Raw genomic sequence first — 15,043 nt, 5'->3', positions numbered from 1 at the left:
CAAAATCACGATATTAGAGACAAAAAAATCGAAGAAGGAATCTAGATTGAACACACGATCGACGAACGAGCCAAAGAAACTTCCAAATCATCAGAAGGAGAATAGAGATTTAGAGCAACAACCAAAATCTGCCGCTAATAAATTTGTGGAGAAGTCTCAGTTGCAGACGTTGAAATTCCTGAACGAGCGCCTTTTGAAGGAGAAAGTAGAGATTAAAAAAGAAAAGAAAGCTTTTAGAAATGGAGATTGAAAGGTTAGAAAAGAAAGTGGCTGAGCTGAGTGAGAGTTGTTACTATCTCAAACAGGAGAAGGAAGAGAATGAGAAGGTAATTTGTGAGCTTATGAAGAGAATTGAAGAAGGTGTGGAGTGATAGAGGTCAGCTACTGATGAGTGGTGGGTTCAAAACCGGAGGAGTGCGTTGGGAAGTGAGATTCTCTACATTGAAGCTTGGCACCATACTGATCGGGTCAAACATCTATCTAGTCAAACTGGGTTAGATGTGGGCATGGGTTGGAAGAGCTACCACGTGTTGCAAATCGAGTGGAGCCGCGTCACCTTACAACACGCATGACGCGTTATTCCATTCATCGTCAATACGTGTCCCTCAGGCTGTCTGACATGCTTTTCCTCCCGCAAGTTGATACGTGGCTTGCTGGCTATCATACGCGCTTTCTGTCCCACAAGTTGACACGTGGCTTGTCGGAAATTTTTCTCTCCTGAGAGTCGCAATACTGAATCTGGCCTTCAAAGTCAGTTCATTTACCTCCTTGTTCCCGAAAGGACCCTCAGAAATCCTCGAATTTCATCATTCATAGAAGAACATATCGAACGGCCAAAATAAGTTCATTTACCTCCTTGTTCCTAAAAGGACCCTCAGAAATCCTCAAATTTCATCCTTCGTATAAGAACATATCGAACGGCCAAAATAAGTTCATTTACCTCCTTGTTCCTAAAAGGACCCTCAGAAATCCTCGAATTTCATTCTTCGTAGAAGAACATATCGAACGACTAAAGAAAAATTGTGAATGAGAAAGGTTACCTCGCAGGTCTTATCGGTTTACAGTTCGTAGTGTTGTAACCCCATATCATGAAAAGATATTATTATGAATTAATAAAATTTGGCCTATGTAATTTGTCGAATCTACAACCATCACGTTATTAACACAATAATCTAACCAACTGAGCTAATTGGGCATAAGTTTTATGCACGTTATAGATCGTTAGCTCCTAATCCAGTCAATCGAGTTTCGTTTGCATAACTTTATGCATAATAAACTTAAAAAAGTCATTATCTTTTAAAGTTCATAGTGTTTTAACTAGTATCATGAAAAGATATAATTAAAAATAAATGAAATTAGCACATGGAGATGTCAAACCTGCAACCTTCACGATATTAGCACATCCCTCTAACCAACTTAGCTAATAAGCCATAGGTTTTATGCACATTGTAGATTGATAGCTCATAATTTAATAAATCGAGTTTAGGTTACATAATTTTTTGCATGATAAACTTAAAACTTTAAGTCATTATAATTTAATAAATCGAGTTTAGGTTACATAATTTTTTGCATGATAAACTTAAAACTTTAAGTCATTATTTTTAAAGTTCGTAATGTTGTAACCTCGTATCATGAAAAGATATTATTAAGAAGAAATGAAATCGGCCCATGCAGGTGTCAAACCAACGACCTTCACATTATTAGCCCGACATTCTAACAAACTGAGCTAATAGGCCATAGGTTTTATGAACATTGTAGATCGATAGCTCCTCATTCAGTCAATCAAGTTTGGCTTACATAATTTTATGCATAATAAACTTAAAACTATAAGTGATTATCTTTTAAATCTAGTATCATTAAATATATCATTATTGAGAAGGAATGAAATTAACCATGCAAGTGTCAAACCTGTAGTAGCTCCTAATATAGCCAATCGAGTTTAGGTTACATAATTTTATGCATAATAAAACTTAAAACTCTTTAATTTCAAGTCATCATGAAATTAGCCCATCCAACCTTCATGTTATTAACTCGACGTTCAAACCAACTAATCTAATAGGCCACAAGTTTTATACTCATTGCAGAGTAGTAGCTCCTAAACCAGTCAATCGAGTTTAGGTTACATAATTTTATGCATAATAATAGGTTGATATCTTTTAAAGTTTGTAGTGCTTTACCCCGTATCATTAAAGATATCTTTGAGAATTAATTAAATTGACCCATCCAAGTGGCAAACATGCTACCTTCGCACTTAATTAGCGCGACGTTCTAACAAACTGAGCTAATGGACCAAAGGTTTTATGCAACTTGCAGATCAATAGCTCCTAATCTAGCCAATCACTTCATTTTAAAACATTATATTTAAAGTTCGTAGTGTTGTAACCCCGTATCATGAAAAGATGTTTTTAAGAGAATTAATGATATTGTCCCATGGTAAAAGGGAGGTCCATCACTTCATTTTATAAGCCCACTTGAACTGTTTAAAGTCATTCGAAAAATACATTTTTTGACGGCTCTAGGTTAATATTTTGGCTGATCCGGCTTGGGTTTGATACGTTCGGACACTTTCTTCTTTCAACTTTTCAGAAGCTTAAATTAGTATGACTATCTTTTGCCTAGTTAAATTTTTAGAATCGAGTTTAAATTATTAATGTACCGGTAGGTTTAGTTAGTTTATATACTTATGAGTAAGTTTAAATTACTTTATACAAAAGTAGGTGAGTTAATTTCCATAATAAAATTTTAATTTATGGTTGTTGGACTTCTTGGGGAAAATTAAAATTTAGAGGCCAGCATTAAGCTAACGTCAAATGGTTGTAGCTGCTTCGAAGGCTAACCAAGTAAGTGGCCTTACCATCATTTGGTTATAATTGTGTATTGTATGATGACACGTGCTCGTGGCTTTGCAAATTGTAATAGCCCAAGCTCATCGCTAGCAGATATTGTCTTCTTCGGGTTTTCGAGATTACCTTACGTTTTTAAAACGCATAGAGAAATTTTCACTCCCTTATAATGAATGTTCCCCTCTCCAACTGTTGTGGGATCTCACAGTCCATCCTCTTTCGAGACTCAGTATCCTTGTTGGTACTCGTTACTTTCTCCAATCAATGTGGGATCTCACAATCCAACCCCTTTCAAGCCCAAGCATCCTCGCTAGCACATCGCCTGATGTCTGGCTCTAATACCATTTGTAACAGTCCAAGCCCACCACTAGTAAATATTCTCCTATTTTGACTTTTCCTTTGGGGCTTCTGCTCAAGGGTTTAAAATGCTTTTTTCTATGGAGAGATTTTTACACCCTTATAAATAATGATTTGTTTCCCTCTCCAACCAATGTGAGATCTAAAAATGCATTTGTCAACTACTAAATGAAAATCAATGCATACACTGTTATTCGTTCTCCCCAGTACACCACTCAGTGTCTGGCTCTGATACCAACATTAACACCCCTAATTTCTTACCTTAATTAGAGGTGTCAAACATGCATGCCTTAATTAACATATGCGGACATTGAAATGATACATTTTCAAATGAAGTCATAGACTTACACATTTAATTTAAAACAAGAAAGTAAGAAATAACGTAGTTTTAAAACATGAAAAAGTTTTGCGTATATCCCATAGGGTCGAGGCTTTATCCAAAGTACATGTGTAAGCTTGTGAGTGCAACAGCCCACCACTACTTGAATGGTAGTGTGTCCTTTTGTTATCTTATGTAAACCTAGAAAGAATTCCATGACATAATCTCTAAGTTGTTGAACCTTTGAGTACCCATCAGATTCACTAACCAACGGTTTGGGCATATCCTTTAACAACTATCTATGTGACCTACCACGTTGAAGAACTTAACCAACTTGGGATTCACTCACTATGTATCAGTAATTTAGTGTGGTATTCACATTAAGGATGAGGAAAATAATCTCATGTTCGTTTGGTAAATATGAATTTGGATACTTACTTTTTGAGTTGTCTTAATACTCTAACTAGTCATCTCTTCATAACATCATTAAATCTTACTTACCTTCATATATCATCTAGTACATCCTTATACTATTAACTAAGGCCAGCAAATTCCTTAACTTTTGAAATCTCTTCTCACAAACTCATTGTAAGTGCGAGTTGTGATCGCATGTATTGAATGAGTTAAACTCAAAACTTTTCAACAAACCTTCTACCTTGTCAAAGCTAGGAAACTTACAACTTTATATCTCTAAATAAGTCTAGACAAACTACAATTTGTTCCTCCTTTAAAATGGTTCACCAGACCATATTCTATAATATTCAATGTCTAAGGAAAATACTTTTGTTCAACCAAGACTCTACATCGGAGAGTTTGGTATAACGCTCATAGAGGTATCAAGTTGGCTTAAGGGCTCATCTTGTTATCTTTTTTGTCTCTGATTAGCCTCCTATAATCGATATGAACACTATTATAAAACAAGTTTAGAAACCTTGTTAAATATCTAATTCATAAAAATTACTTGAGCTATGGGAAATTAGTAAGCCCAACAACATCACTCTAACTCACACAACTATGTCGAACTCCGAGAAAACCTTTTAACCTTGCCTTATTGGTTCATATGCTTGAGGGAACCCTTGTTTCTACATGTATGCATGTTTTTTTTTTCTTTTTAATAACTATCTGGATCAACTCTTAATGTTCAATATATCGTCGTGTGTGCCCATTATTTCCTCTTAACGACTAGAGATATTGCTCTCTAAAACAAATGTTGAGGAGTGTGAAGTCCTGACTTAGTAGCTCATGTGTCTATGGCAGGGTCTACCTTAACTCTGCCAAGTTGTCCTGGCCACTAAAAAAAAATCAAGTAGATTCAAGCTTCATATCTCGTGTGGGTATTAATGTTGGAATAACTTAGATACAACATTCAACCTTATTTCAAACCTTCCTAATTTATTAGAGTTCATACCTTAAACACGTTCTAATATCCCACCAAAAAGTGTTACCCTTTAGAGCTCTACTATTTTATACAAATCAGACTACTCAAACTATTAATTACTCCTTATACTAATAAACTTTACACATTTTACAACTATTAATTACTCCTTAACAATAAACACATTCAACAACTATTAATTACTCCTTAAATCAAAGTTCCCTAAAGGTATATAATACACATATTCTGTACAAGTTAAAGTAGTACACACTATTTTTAACCTTGAGAGTACAAGTAACAACAAGTCAAAGTCAAAGTCAAAGTACAATATGTACCTGAAATCGTACCCTTTCTTAGAGGGAGGTACTGTTTCGCCAGACAGGATCACACATGCTTTACACATCTTGTCTAATACCCAGTGTTGGATAAACCAACAACGAGGAAAAACAACAACAAAAAATAACACAATGCAAAATAAATGGATTTTAGCGTTTTTGAATTCTAAGCAAAAAAATTCTCAAGAGCTAATCGTATTTTTAAATCATTTTTATACTTCTTTAGAGGAAAAAAATAAATTGAAATTTCGGGGAGAAGACGTTAAGAGGAGAAAATCACAATTGTATAAACTGTCAGTATTGAATCTTATGGAAGAATATAAATCGAAGTTTCCTTTATCAGAAATTAAATTACGTCAGCTACAACAGAAAATAGAAGATGACAGTATGAAGTTCGACGAGAGTTCAATATATAATGTTGTTCCTAACTTTATTAAAATCTTAATACAGAAGGATAAATTGAGTGCAAAGGATTATATAATTGAGAAATTAGCTGATGATGATGACATAAAAATGCTTGAAGAGTTCGGTCAATATACTCTAGAGGCATTAATTATTCACGTTCTGGGAATTGTTTTCAACACATATGAAAGTATGGTTCGTGCAGCTTCTTTAATTAATCAACTCGACTCTTCTGTACGTACACATTCTAGGTTATTAAAATCTCACTCTTCTAAAAAGAGCATTTCTAATGTTCACATGTCTGATAAAATGGAAAAGTCTGAGACTTTTTCCTTCGGTGTCTTCTTACTCGAGTTTATGGAGGAGCGGGGATTGGTAAGTTCTATTACAATGGAATCCTTTGGTAGTGGTGTTAAGAAAAAGTCGAAAGGTGGCTATTATTATGAAAGCAATCTATTCATTGTCTGTAATTTTGATGTTACTTTACTTCCGATCAAGCTCAACCTTCCTATGATATGCCCACCTCTTGATTGGATGAGTGCGTGTCCGCCGAATCAATCTCCTAGATATCTCTCAGATCTATCAGGGGGTTACCTAAGTGGACCGACTGGTGAGATTTATGATCGTTACCGCTTATTAAGTTCTGGTGACCTAAATCACTTTTATATATATATATAGGTTATTCTTCTTATTATAAGAATGATTACAAGTCTATGTGTAAAGTCATGAATGCGCTGCAGCGCCAGCCCTTTACAATAAACAGTGATTGGTTGAACCATTTAATGGAAAATGAAGACTATTTTGTTGACGATGGTCTTCTTATGCCACAATTTCTGGAAACGATGAATATCAGAGATGTTAGCCCCATTCTTAGAGATTTCCACATGAAGGATGAGGTAATATACAATGAATTTTCCTTTAACGATTTGTTACATACAGTGATTAAGACTATCCAGCGTTCACGCTATGAACGATTAATTCTCAATCTAGCAAGAGCCTACGATGGCTATAAACTTTACCTACCCGCCTTTCTTGACTTCAGAGGTAGAATTTATCGCTGTGGTATTTTGCATTTTCACGAGTGTGATCTTGCACGAAGCCTGATTGTGTTTGCTGATCATAATCATCAGAAGGAGGAGATAAAGTGTAATTCTTATATAAGAGATGAAAATAGCTTATCAACATTCTTCCATTTTAAGTCTTTAACTCAATGGTTGAAGCAGTGGATTTTATCAACAATTTTAATAACAAAGACAATAAAATTATATCTCAAAACATAACGTTGGCTAAACGGCCTTTTCAGTTTACAGCCAATATTTATGCAATGCTAAATCACAAATTTCAGTTTTTAAAAGACTTTGTCCCTATTACCCACTACACTGCATCAAGTGCATATCAGATTATGAGTTACTTTTTATTGGATGAGAGCCTGGCTGAGAGAACAAATCTCTTCCTATCTCTGGATAATCCAAATCAAATCCAAGATGTTTATTTGTACTTCCTCGCTGAGCTCAAGGAGTTCATGAAAGAAGAACTTGATCCAAATTTATGTTCGGTTGTTTGCAAACACCTCTCTCGTAAGATTGTTAAATCAATCTTTATGCCAATTATCTATGGAAAAACTATAATGAGCACATCAACCGATCTGATGGTACATTTCTCTCAACACCTTACGAGTAAGGAATGCTTCAATGTGGCCTCTGTCTGCTTTAAGTTCTTCAAAGAAAAATATCCAGGAATGGAATGCCTGATCAGGTTGATACGTCTTATAGGCTGGGTCGCGTCTTCTAGGGATAGTGCTGTTAAATATAATGTTAGTTACTTTACAAGTGTTCAGGATTATATGAAAATGGAGTCAACTTATATATGGGTATATGACCGACTTCATAAGAAGAGGCGTCGGGTTACTCTCAGAGTGTCTTCTTCTAAGAGAGATCGTTGGAAGACAGAGATCTCTACCTTCGTCAATTTCATCCATCAGAAGGATGCCTTTATTGCTATGAAAGTAGTTGAAGAAATGCTGAATTGTAATGCTCCTATATACACTGTCCACGACAACTTTATAACAACTGTTGAGAAAAGCCGATTTATTCCAATGGCTTATCTCGAAGTCTTTCGTAGCTTGGGCCCTCCACTTTCAATCATTAACAAGTTCATCTATATAAATGTTATTGAGAATCTTAAATGTATAAATTCATTTGATTATGAAAATCATGTTATTTCCAAGGAATATCTTACTGAATTTTTAATTAAAAATATTCCTGAGAATATAAGTAAGCATAACCAGATTCTTTGGGATAAAAAGATAAATAAAATAGTCACTTGTTACAGTCACTATGTGAAAAAAGTGTGCGGTGAAAATAATAGTGATTATGAATCATGGAAATCACATGAGGAAAAGTGGAATCAATTTTCATATAAATTGAAGAATTCTTTCTGCGTCCATTATTGATAATGAATAAAAAAAGAATGATGGCGTACAAAAATAAAACTATCAATGCTACTACTGAACAGTTATTGAATCGCTTATTTCAAAAGATAGAACGAACTGCATACCATGAACCTCATCCTGGTTTAATAATAGCATCATATTACTTCAATGAGCCATACCCTCTTGTTAACGAGATTGCGCTACTTAGTCTTACAACCATGGATCTCTTAAACCAGTTAGCTTATCCTTCCTTATCAGGTTACGGTAAGTTCACAATTTCCTTAACCATGAAGCGCTCTTTCGGGGAGGAGATCACATTTACGCTTTGTCAGGCTATACCCCTCACTTATATGGATTGTAAGTTAATTCCAAAAAGTGATGTCTATGCTCATATATCTCGATATATTCAGAAATATGCTGAAGTATACGACGGAGATTATATAGTTCGACTCATGATCCGAGTCTATATGGACAGCAAAAAGAAGGAAGAGGATAGGCCTTCTCCCTCTGAGGAGGAGAGATATAACACACTTTCTTCAATCATTGAAGGAAAATTGAGTGAGATCGAGGAGCCTATTACTGCAAGAAAGATCAAACATGGTACCATAGTCGCCATCCAACCCATATCACAGCACTCAAACCACGTAGGAGTGAGCTGAAATCATTCATAGAACAGGAAAATTCAATTGCCTTAGTTCGTTTAATATTAATTTTATATATTTATTGGTTGTTTTAGAACTAAGGCAATTGAATTTTCCTGTTCTACACATTGTGAAAGAAGGAGTTAATCCTCATAAGGCATGTTGGGTAATAGGCTTTCCCACTCAAGGAGTTAATCCTCATAAGGCTTGTGGGGTAATAAGAATTCCAACTCAAGGAGTGAATCCTCATAATTGAATTCTCAACAGCGTCTACGCAGGTTGATAACTCGCCAGAGTAAGTTATTATAATCCCCTTCCTATGGATGGGTAGTAGTTGAATATAAAGCAGCTAACTGTCCTTGTAATTCGATTAGTGAATCCTCTGAAGTTATGTGGGTAATTGTCACTGCTTCTTATACTGAAAATGTCCAAAGTGTTCACCATCATTTCATTCTCTACGGCTTCAACGCACGTTGATAACTCTCCATAGTTAGTTATTATAATCCCCTTCCTATGGATGTGTAGTATTTGAATATAAAGCATCTAACAGTCCTTGTAATTCGATTAGTGAATCCTCTTAAGTGATGTGGGTAATTTGCACTGCGTATTATACAGAAATTGGGAAATCCGGTCCCACTCCAAAAAGAGGATTAGGCACCACTCCAAAAGTAGGATAGAAGGAGGATACGCTACCAGCTAAAGTGTTCTCTACGTCGTCTAGGTTGTTTGATAACTCACCGGAGTGTGTTATTCTAATCCCCATCTAATGGAAGGGTTGTAGTGGAATACAAAGCATCTAACTGTCCTTGTAATTCGCATCCCATGAATGTTAAAGAGGATAACTCACCCGGTATTATTATCGTGGTCTCTAGGATGTAATGTGTGATCAAGTCTCCTTCAGCATCAGAGTAGTCGGGCGTAAAAGCATGGTTCCAACTACCTTATCTGAAGAACGGCGTTAATAGAGTCAACGTATCGCTCTCAATCATATGAAAGTATTATCTATCGTGGGATGATTTCATAAGTTATATCTAACTCATGCGCCACTTCCCTGAGACGTGACCGTGTTCTATATTGAATGATACTAGAGACCGAGCCTAATTATGTGAGTATGTATATGTTTATATAAAAATATTTCTTTTTGTGTGAGTGTGTGTAAAAGTTTATTAGTATAAGGAGTAATTAATAGTTTGAGTAGTATGATTTGTATAAAATAGTATAGCTCTAAAGGGTAACGTTTTTGGGGGACTCCACACTTTCTGTTACCCTTTAGAGCTATACTATTTTATACAAATCAGACTACTCAAACTATTAATTACTCCTTATACTAAAAAGTACTCCACACTTTAGAGCTATACTATTTTACACAAAAGCTATATACAACAACTATTAATTACTCCTTCAACAAAAACTACAAACTAAACTTACTGGTAGAGTACTATAAACATATACAAACTAGAATTATACTCGGTATTTAACATTCATTAGAATGAGAATTACAAGCGTGAGATTAAACACAATCAGACGTTGTGAGACGGGGTGTTTCTTTAGTCTAAGTCTAAGTCTTAGGTAGACAGGATGTATTCTCATTTTTTTTAGGGTGCAAAGTGGGCGTACCTCCGTAGACAGGATGTATCCTAATTTAGAGTGTGCTCCTAAATTGGGTACCTTCTGTCTTTGTCTTTACTTCGGCGGACTAGATCTGGATACTAATGTATTCTCATTTTGATTGTGGGTTGATAGCCTAATACTCCATTCTTGATTGGTGGACCATGATAATAATCACGGGTGCGTTATCCTCTTTAACATTCATTGGATGTGAATTACAAGGCCATTTAGATGCTTTGTATTCTACTACAACCCATTCATTGGAGGTTATTAGAATAACACACTACGACTTGTTATCAACCACCGTAGACGCCGTTGAGAATTAAATGTTGGTGAAAACTTTTGCGTATCCTTACATAAATCATACACTTTTGAGTACTATTTCTCTTTCCCTACTATCACAATTCTCTTGGGGTTCAGTTTCACTGGGAAGTGGCACATTAGTTATATTTAACTTCTGAAATCATCCCACGATAGATAATACGTTCATATGATTTTGAGCGATACATTGACTCTATTAACGCCGTTCTCCAAAGAAGGTAATTGGAACCATAGTTTCTTTTACTATTATTATATTCTGGAGGAGACTGGATCTTCACATGGTTGAGACACCTGCACACAAATTAAACAGGCGCTATAATTCTTGCCGGAAGAGTTATGCTGTCAATACCATCGCTGAGAATGAGAAGATAAACGGGTGATATACCACACCAATCCGTTGGAGTCGGCTACATGACGTCTGAGGCTTCGTCTTGACCTTCGGGTTACTCTACATCATTGCTGACTTCGCAATGACAGATTCTTGCTTTAGGATAGGGGTTTATAGAAAAAGTACTCCCATTTGCAGTGGTGGTGTATCGAGAATACTTTAGCAGGTACCGTATCCTCTTTTTGGAGTGGTGGCAAATCGACTTTTTCGAGTGGTGGCTAATCACTTTTTCGAGTGGGAGGGAATTTTTCCAATTTCTGTATAATACGCAGTGCAAATTACCCACATCACTTCTGAGGAATCACTCCTTGAGTAGGAAAGGCAAAGGCAAAGGCAAAGACAAAGCCTATTACCCACATTGCTTCTGAGGATTCACTAATCGAATTACAAGAACAGTTAGATGCTTTATATTAAAATACTACACATCCATAGGAAGGGGATTATAATAACTAACTCAGGCAAGTTATCAACCAGCGTTGACGCAGTAGAGAATTCAATTATGAGGATTCACTCCTTAGAACTGAAAAATTAAATTGCCTTAGTTCGTTTAAAGACAGAAGCCTATTTCCCACATGCCTTATGAGGATTCACTCCTTGAGTAGGAATGCAAATTACCCCACAAGCCTTATGAGGATTAACTCCTAAAGTGGGAATGCCTATTACCCCACATGCCTTATGAGGATTAACTCCTTGAGTGGGAAAGCCTATTACCCAACATGCCTTATGAGGATTAACTCCTTCTTTCACAATGTGTAGAACAGGAAAATTCAATTGCCTTAGTTCGTATTGGCCACTAAAAAAAATCAAGTAGATTCAAGCTTCATATCTCGTGTGGGTATTAATGTTGGAATAACTTAGATACAACATTCAACCTTATTTCAAACCTTCCTAATTTCTTAGAGTTCATACCTTAAACACGTTCTAATTTCCTTATGTAATCTTGCATACTTACCCTTAAGGTCATAAATGGGTTTCTTAAAAAGTTTATTTAACCATTGAGGTCTTTTAGAATCTTGAAAACATTTTATAATTCTTATAGGGGTATGTTGATCATTTACCACCCGAAATCTTGGTTAAATCTGGAAATATTCCAATGGCCTTGTAACTTTGTATAAAATCTTTGAATCATGACATATTCAAATGGTCTTCTAAGTATGTTATAGAAGAGACAACTCATTGAATCCAACGACCAAATTTAAAATGGAGATCAGTTGCCCAGTAATTAGAGAGAATATGTATGGCATCAGTTTTATAAAATTTACGAAAATCTAGAAGTTTTTTAACGTCGATTTAAGCTATCTCTATAAAGCCTGAAGTAGGAGCTTTCGTTTGGAGCAAGAATCGAGCCAAGTCGAGCCTTCAACCGTGAGTTGTTATAGCCTCTGCGATTTTGGGTTTCTTAGTGTCTGATTTCTTCCAAATTTGAGAGCCATAGTCAACCATTTTCCTTCAAACCTACTTTTGCACCTTCTAAATTAGAATATCCAAAAGTTTCGTGATGAAATAAAGTGTTGAAGGTGCCTCAAACACAACTTCTCAATTTGGTCCGTCTTTAAAGGAAGATGGTTGAAGCTCGAAAATTAAATACGAGCCTACATGCAAATTTGTCAAGAAATTTATCATGTTCGATTTTTAAACCTCCAAATAATATTTACGTAGAAGACCACGAAGGTTAACAATGTTGGGTTTTATGTCCTAAAACTCATAGTTTGTAAACAAAAACATATTCTATTTTCAATAAAGTTATTATTGTTGTTTATTCAGTAAAGATTGTTATTGAATAAAGTGAACTTTACAATCATTAATTTAAATCCAATAAACTAAGAACACTCTGGCTATAGTATGATTACTTGAACTTTATGTAGAGACATAAGAGTTGATCAAGTTCAAGTATATAGTCAAAATGATCTATAGTATAAGATTAAGGCTGAGTACCTTATTTTGGAGACACTATAGATGCGACCCACTTTTGTATATGATATAAACAATGTGATCACTAAAATTGTACATGTGAAGACATGTGAGTGAGGGTGTCCTATGCAATGAGTATTGCATAAGATCGGACCATGAAGAAAATCACTCACTTTATAATGTCGTTTACTATTGAGACTGATTTTCTTTTCATTTGATGACCTAGGTAACTCGATCTTAATCCTGAGCTAACCATGGACTCCTGTTTATTCGGAATTATCCTTAGATTTGCATGGGTGAGAGTGACTCAAGTTCACCGATTTAATAGGCCTCCCATTTCAGGGGTAAGACTGGGTAAATGGATGGAGACGTGGGGTGCAAGATGAAATTCACTCCTACCCACTTTTAGGGATAAAAGAGAGATAGTTCTCTTAAGTACTGACTCCTGGTCTTGAACAAGGGGCCCCACCCTCTCATTGGCCTGAGAGAGATCCGGTTTACTGGTTGGATCACAAACCAATTGGTCATCAGAGGATTAGTGAGACATAAAAAACAAGAAGTAACTATAGGGGTAAAACTGTAAATTGACCCAGCTCTAGTTACGAACAACCTGTGAAGGATCGACTTACTAATCATGGTTATATCAAATGGACAAAAATATATCTATAGTGAGGAGAGTGCAACTATTAGGCTATAATGGAATGTCCTAGTAGTTAACGAATGTTGGTTAACAAGGTTAATGAGCTTAACCGGTAAATCTTGGATCGTTGGAGCCCATGATCTATTGGTTCATTAGGTCCCTCTGCTAGCTCATATCGGACTAAACCATAGAACAGTGTGACGAGTGAGTTCTAAGTGTTCGAATTCAAATTAGGGAGAATGCTCTACATATATACGATATATTTAACCGCATTTTTGTTTTATTTACGAATTAAACAAAAAAGAGAGAGTCTGAGATATTTAAATAAGATTTAATACCTTAATCAAATATGTGTCAAAATTAATTGGGATTGTCAGTTGAATTAATATTAAATATTAATTAAATAGTTTAATTCATCATTTAATATTACTTTGATTTGAAATTAATAATTCAAATTGATTGTTGAATCAAAATGAAGAAAGTCANTTGACATTTGAATTAATATTAAATATTCATTAAATAGTTTAATCATTCAAATTTAATATTACTTTGGAATTGGAAAAATCCATGTTAGTGAAATTTTGAGGTGTCAAAATTTGGTTAAACCAAACTTGCATACTTGCCAAATAAAACCCACAAATTAGAGTGGAATTTTAAGTGTCAAAATTTGGTTAACTCAAGCATGCATGTTTGCCACATAATCCAAAACATTTGAGTGAAATTTTGAGTGTCAAAATTTGGTGATCTCAAATTTGCATGAACACGCAAACATGACTCTATAAATAGAGTGATCATAATACATGAAAGGTCTTCTTGTTGGTGAAAAACCTTGAGAATAACCTCTCACAAACACTCTCTTCATATATACAAAATTCCTCCCAAGTTTAAGTCGTTCACCGGATTCCACAATCCCGTTCTAAGGCTGGAGAATAGTGGAGAAGACACTAGTGGTGGTTCGAAACCGGTTCGTGAGGAAAGAGGAATTTAAACTAGAAAAGGTTAGTATTCAAACTCATTAAGTTTTAATACTTATGAAGATGCTAGTTATTTACTATAATTGATGTTCTAAAAGTGCCTAAGATCCAAATTGCTTCCGCATGTGTTATATTAACACCTTCAAACAAGACTTAGTAAGTCCAATTGAAGAAAATTATTTTCGTTTAAAATTTGGGAGTAAGGATCAAAGTCTTACTTACAATCCATTTTCGTCAAAATTGAGCCTTTCTTTAGCTTTAGAAGATTAAGTTGAGGGCTTTTAATGAAGAAATTGGGAGTTAATACGTCATATATAAGGTTACCTAAGGAAACAAAATTCAGCTTTTTTTTAATAAGGATCAAATTCATTTTTGTATCGAAAGCCCATGGGACCATACATCTTCATAAAATTTGTGTCTTATAAATTTCTAAAATTGAAAAAATAGATAATATTTTTATACACTTTCAACTTTATATCATCTCTAAACAATATATAA

The 15,043-nt window shown here is 35.1% G+C and overlaps 1 long non-coding RNA gene across 1 annotated transcript in view; it reads left to right on the top strand.

Annotated features, from left to right (window-relative positions):
- The first annotated feature begins 12,574 nt into the window (after nt 1–12,574).
- Nucleotides 12,575–15,043, top strand: part of LOC111472780 — a 9,075-nt gene continuing 6,606 nt past the window's right edge. Inside the window, exons 1-2 of the long non-coding RNA XR_002715487.1 lie at nt 12,575–12,585; nt 13,763–13,766. This is a non-coding gene — a long non-coding RNA (uncharacterized LOC111472780). The remainder of the gene's footprint in view (nt 12,586–13,762; nt 13,767–15,043) is intronic.

This window comes from Cucurbita maxima, unplaced genomic scaffold (assembly GCF_002738345.1).
Source record: "Cucurbita maxima cultivar Rimu unplaced genomic scaffold, Cmax_1.0 Cma_Scf00086, whole genome shotgun sequence".
Lineage (NCBI taxonomy): Eukaryota > Viridiplantae > Streptophyta > Magnoliopsida > Cucurbitales > Cucurbitaceae > Cucurbita > Cucurbita maxima.
Note: the sequence above shows the minus strand (reverse complement) of the source record. Positions and strands in the feature narration are given on the sequence as shown.